Below are 6,278 nucleotides of genomic sequence, written 5' to 3'. Positions count from 1 at the left end.
ACAGCAATAATGTCTCCTCTCAGACACATTTTTTTCCAGACTAAACAATTCCCTCAGCCACTTTCCTAAGGCTTGTTCTCCAGAACCCTCACCAGCTTAGCTGCCCTTCTCTGCACCAACTCAGTTTTTTTTTTTTCAGTTGTGCCTTTAAATTCTATTGTTGAAAAAATAAAGCTTACAAATTTTCATTAGCTTGGGCAGCTTGGGCTATCTCAGCAATTTAACTACAGCCTTATTTCCTGTAACTTTTAAGAAAGAGTAGTTGTAACCTTATCACTGAAGTCTCCTGATATATCTTTCCTTTAACTAATGAAGTGTCCCTCAAAACCAGTGAAAACCAATTAATGTGGTCCAGGACCTGGCAAACTAAGTGATGATCCAACTTGTGACAATATAAGGAAAAGGAATTCAGAAGTTCAGACTAAGTTCAAGCTTAAAAGACCATCAGAGACCCTGAATGCCACACCTCCTAGCTGGAAGACTCCTGCCCAAAACAATCCCTTCACCCTCTAAGCATGTGTAGGGAATTTAAGAGAAAATGTACCTATAATGGGGAGCAAGTAAGAAACTGACCAACAGAAACAGCAGGTCTTGACATAAGACATAATTTCTACATTTCACTATATAAATGCCCACAGTAAATTTCAGCTGCTGCATGCTAGATTTGTGGGAATGCCCCTAGGACCCAGATTTGTGAAACTCTGTAATAAAAAAATGCCTGCTCACTAATGCAAAACCCAACATTAAGGAGTTTGATTTCCGATGTCAGACACACTATTTTGTTTACACCTGCTTTATTAACAACAAATCCAGTGGTAACACGACATTGAGATACTTGAATGTGTCCAGAGAAGGGCAACAAGGGTGGGGAGAGGCCTTGAGCACAAGCCCTATGAGGAGAGACTGAGGGAGCTGGGGTTGTTTAGCCTGGAGAAGAGGAGGCTCAGGGGTGATCTCATTGCCCTCTACAACTACCTGAAAGGTGGTTGTAGCCAGGAAGGGGTTGGTCTCTTCTCCCAGGCAACCAGCACCGGAACAAGGGGACACAGTCTCAAGCTGTGCCAGGGGAAGTTTAGGCTCGAGGTGAGGAGAAAGTTCTTCACTGAGAGAGTCATTCGTCAATGGAATGGGCTGCCCAGGGAGGTGGTGGAGTCACTGTCCCTGGAGGTGTTCAAGAGGAGACTGGATGTGGCACTTGGTGCCATGGTCTAGTCATGATGTTTGTGGTTGTGGTTTGTGACGTTGGTGCCATGGGTTAGCTGTTTAGGTGGTGTTGGATTGGTTGATGGGTTGGACACGATGATCTTGAAGGTCTCTTCCAACCTGGTTTATTCTATGTATTCTATGTATCTAATTAGATGAAGTAGTATTTGAAGTTTAGTCCATATGTTCATTTTTCTGTTTACTCTTGGGTACTTTTCTCCTCTTTATTGCTGGACTGAAATACTTCTCTGAGCAGTATTTGGTGATGTCATATGATGCCAACATGTGAATGATCACACAAGTGAAAAATAGATGGGAAGGAATATCAAGGGTTAGGGTTGGGCTGGACACTAAATGAGTAAGAGACGGTCTGTATGAACCCCTCTCACTCCCAGAGGGAAAAGAAAGGGAGTAAGGGAGAGTCTGATGGACTGGAAAACTAAAACAGCTTTAATGAAAATAATAACATGAAATGGATACAAACAGATACAAACCAATACTGAACCAAATCCCCTGATGACAGTGCTGTCACCATCACCACTGACACTGGAGGGCAGGCACTGGGAAAGTCCCGGATTGGATTCAGCAGCAGATGGGAACTCATTCAGAAACTGGATTCTGGAACTTGATTCAGGAGTACATGGATTGGGATCAAAGGCAGAACAGACAGAATCCTCAGATGTCTACCACTGAAGAAGAAGCTTGACCCTGGCCATCTGATCCCTCAGCTTTAAACTGAATATGATGTAGATGAAAGGGAATCCCTTGTTGGTCATTTTAGGGTCACCTGATTTTGCAGTGACCTTGGTCTGCACAGGAAGAAGTCAAAGCAAGAGCCTTTCTGCACCTCCAACCCTTGGTGGAAACTAACCATCAGCATTATCACTGCCAGAAGCAGCCACTGCCTGTGAAAACATGGAGTTACCTTCAGAAAGTGCCATCACTGACAACAGATCGAGCTGAAGAGTCAGGTCACTGAACAGAATTGGCTCTGTTCTAACTCAAACCAGGACAGGGACATAATGATGTATGATGGTAGGGGGATTGGAACTAGATGATCTTTGAGGTCACTTGCAACCCTAACAATTCTATGACAGGTTGGACTCGATGATCCTCAAGGTCTCTTCCAACCTTAGCGATACTGTGATACTGTGAGAATATTTGCTCTCTTATTTTAATAGGTACCATACACAATGAGTGAGTATGGTATACCAAGGTCTGGGGGACAACTTTCTCCCTCTGAGTGGTTGAGCCCAGGAATTAGGAGTCTGGTTTGACTTGCAATGCCACTCACACTGCCTATGGGGTTGCTGCCCACGCCATGGTTCTAGGTCTTCTTTGTGGTTGCGTATGTTCATCCTTCCTCAGCCATCCATATTGCAGTCTCTGTGGTCTAACTAGTTTAACACAGTTTTTGGTGCTTTAAAGTAACATGAAGAACATAGACGAAGGAAAAAAACCTGGAGAGAACACTTAAAAAGGGAGTTAAACAGCAAGCTAAAAAGATGCATGCCTAAACTGACCATTGACCTTTGGTTGTGCAACTGGTATCTGAACATATTTATTTACAGCCAGAGCCTTGCTGTCTTCACTGCTAGCCTTTTGTGGTGCAGCAGGTTCCAGAAAGAGAAAGGCCTGCTCTGCATGTGTGGAGAGGACACTCTGCCTTGAACAAAACCCCCTAAGCCCTCTGCAGTTGTAGGAGAAGGGCTGGTTTTGGTTAGCTTTGGAAAGGCTGTGTTTGGTCTCTGACTTAGAAAAGAATATAAACATCTTGTAACTGAAGGGAGAAACTTAGCAGAATTTGTTTGGATGTGTGAGAATATTGTTTTGTTATTTTAACCTATTGTATGCCTTAATTACATGCACACCAGTAGAATATAACCTATTTAGATGTGACACACGTGCCTTCTGACAGACTATATAACTTTGCAGTGTAACGTAATAAACATCTTCACCTGCTAACATCTTGGCCTGGAAGCTGTGCTCTAGGGTGATCGAACACCTTCACCCATACTACAACAAATGGTCACCACAACATGCACCCTGAGCAACTACAGATAACGACTCCAACTTGCACCAACAACAAAAAACTTGGCTTCATTGGGCTTGCGGAGATGTTGCTCGCTGCGATCATTTAGTGAGTCTCATAGAGACCATTTGAGGCTATTGCCCACTGGAAGGAGAGCCCAGTGGCTGGTGAAGGTCCCCAACTTAGCTTAAGTATAGGTGCAGAAAGCATGGAAGTCTGGATGTAGAAAATAAAAAATAAAGATAGAAAAATTAAAGGCACCTCTGGGGGAAGGAAAAAAAAAAAAAGAAGAAACGGAAGAAAAAGAAGAGCTGCAGGCTGTGGGGCAGAGGTGAGCAGCTGGAGTAATTATAGGGGGGGTTGGAGACTCGTTTTTGGCAAGCACATAATGGGGAATCAGATGTCAAAAGAAGAGAGATAGATATTTAGAGTCTTTATTCAGATCTTGAAAAAAAAGAGCTATAACTCTCTTCAAAATGTTTTAATTGTGGACAAAAGGGACATTTTAAGCAAAAGTATGATTGGGAGGAGATAACTGTACTAGAAGCCTTTCAGAAACTCTTTAAGCAACATGAGAAGTCTATCAGTACCTCTGCTTTTCAGCAGATGCTCTTTTCAGCTGCTGAGCACTGCTCCTGTCACTAAAAGAACAGTGTATGATCCAGGGATCTGGCATAAGATCAGAACTGAGTTTTGGGACTATGCTAAGAAGGAGAGTAAGATCAGAGAAATTAGAGCCATGCCTGATGCCGAACCTACCTTGGAGAAGCAAGTGAAAAACACTGATTGTCAGAAACTTTTGTGTGCCTTAAGAAATCCTGCTGTAAGTGATGTGCTAACAGCTTGCACGCATCAACATCCAGAAACTTTGGCAACAGAGGCTTTTGCAGCTTCTCCCCTAGCCTTTGATCTTTTGAACAGCGTGGACAGCAGTATGGAGTGAGGAGGAAGCAATGGCTTCTACTTTAGCAATCTCCAGCTTCAGAGTGGTGGTGCCAGCCAAAGCAGGAGGACAAGCAGGAAAACCATCAAAACCATCAATTAAGCTCAGAATTGCTGCTATCATATCCCCCTGGGACTTGCTTGTTATCTTTGGGTGAGAATCTTACAACTTCTAGTGAACTTATGAGACTTTCCATGCCTCCGATGGATGCTGCAGCTCAAACTCATGGTTCTATGGGACCCTCTGTACCACTGAGGGATACTACAGTTCAACCGTGAGAGCCACCGGGAAAGGAAGCTGCTGTGTCCCCATAACGAAGAGACAAATTGGAAGATTATTAGGATATTGTAGATTATGGATCGAGGGATATAGTCACAGAATCATAGAGAATCACAGAATCAATAAGGTTGGAAAAGACCTCAGAGATCAAGTCCAACCTATCACCCAACATCTCATGATTAACTAAACCATGGCTTCAAGCGCCATGTCCAATCCTTTTTTGAACACCTCCAGGGGTGGTGACTCCACCACCTCCCTGGGCAGCACATTCCAATGGCCAGTTAGTCTTTCTGTGAAGAACTTTCTCCTCACCTCGAGCCTAAACTTCCCCTGGCACAGCTTGAGGCTGTGTCCTCTTGTTCTGATGCTGGTTGCCTGGGAGAAGAGACCAACCCTCTCCTGGCTACAACCTCCTTTCAAGTAGTTGTAGAGAGCAAGAAGGTCTCCCCTGAGCCTCCTCTTCTCCAGGCTAAGCAACCCCAGCTCCCTCAGCCTCTCCTCATAGGGCTTGTGCTTGAGACCTCTCACCAGCCTCGTTGCCCTTGTCTGGACACATCCAAGTACCTCCATATCCTTCTTAAATTGAGTGGCCCAGAACTGGACACAGTACTCAAGGTGCGGCCTAACCAGTGCTGAGTACAGGGGCACAATGACCTCCCTGCTCCTGCTGGCCACACTGTTTCTGATGCAGGGCAGGATGCCATTGGCCTTCTTGGCTACCTGAGCACACTGCTAGCTCATTTTCAGCCAGCTGTCAACCACTACTCCCAGGTGTCTTTCTTACTGGCTGTTCTCCAGCCACTCTGACCCCAGCCTGTAGCACTGCATGGGGTTGCCGTGGCCAAAGTGCAGCACCTGGCACTTGGACTTGTTGAATGCCATCCTGTTGGACTCCGCCCATCTGTACAGCCTGTCAAGGTCCCTCTGGAAAGCCCTTCTACCCTCTAACCTGCTCCCAACTTGGTGACATCTGCAAACTTACTAATGGTGGACTCAACCCCTTCATCAATAAAGATATTCAACAGGATGGGGCCCAGCACTGATCCCTGGGGCACACCACTAGTGACTGGCCGCCAGCTGGATGTGGCACCATTCACCACCACTCTCTGGGCTCAGCCCTCCAGCCAGTTCCTGACCCAGCACCGAGTGCTCCTGTTGTAACATGCTTTAACTATTCTTTCTTGTGACATAATACCTGAATTCCATCCCCTTCCCCACCCGCTTTTTTTTTGTTGTTGTTTTCTATAACTGTGGTGGGTTAACACCCTTTTCTGAAAACAAAGCAGGGTGGAGGGCTTGCGGGTACTTTACCCTCCCTGTGGGGCGTTTTTCCCTAGGAAGCTGAGTCTGTTCCACTCCCCCCTCCCTGCCCAGCTAGGGTATAAAAAGCAGGACGTCATAGCTGTTGGCTCTCCTTTTGGCTCCTGCCTCTGCTGGATGAGAGCTGCTGCATCTGCCCTCCTGCTCCTCAGCCACGTGGCCAGACCTGATCCTTCTCCCTGCTACCTCCACACCTCCTCAAAGACTGGTTTTGTATTACTCTTTCTTGTCCCCTTCCCATCCATCCTTGTTCCTTGCCCCTTGTGAACTTCTCCTGTTATTGTTATATATATATATGTGTATGTATATATATATATATATATATGTATTGTTTAAAGAAAATTCTTCACCTCTCTACTTCCAAGCTGACTCCAGATTATTGTTCAGTGGATTTGCTCCTTACCCTTTCCCCCCACCACCACCGTTTTGGGGGGGAGGACGGGAAGTGGGGGAGAGATTCTCAGCCTTTCCCCTATCTGGGCTTTTAACTCCCAGCTAAGG

This window comes from Dryobates pubescens, chromosome Z (genome assembly GCF_014839835.1).
Source record: "Dryobates pubescens isolate bDryPub1 chromosome Z, bDryPub1.pri, whole genome shotgun sequence".
Taxonomy (NCBI): Eukaryota; Metazoa; Chordata; class Aves; order Piciformes; family Picidae; genus Dryobates; species Dryobates pubescens.
The sequence above is the reverse complement of the archived record's forward strand: the minus strand, read 5'-3'. Positions refer to the sequence as shown.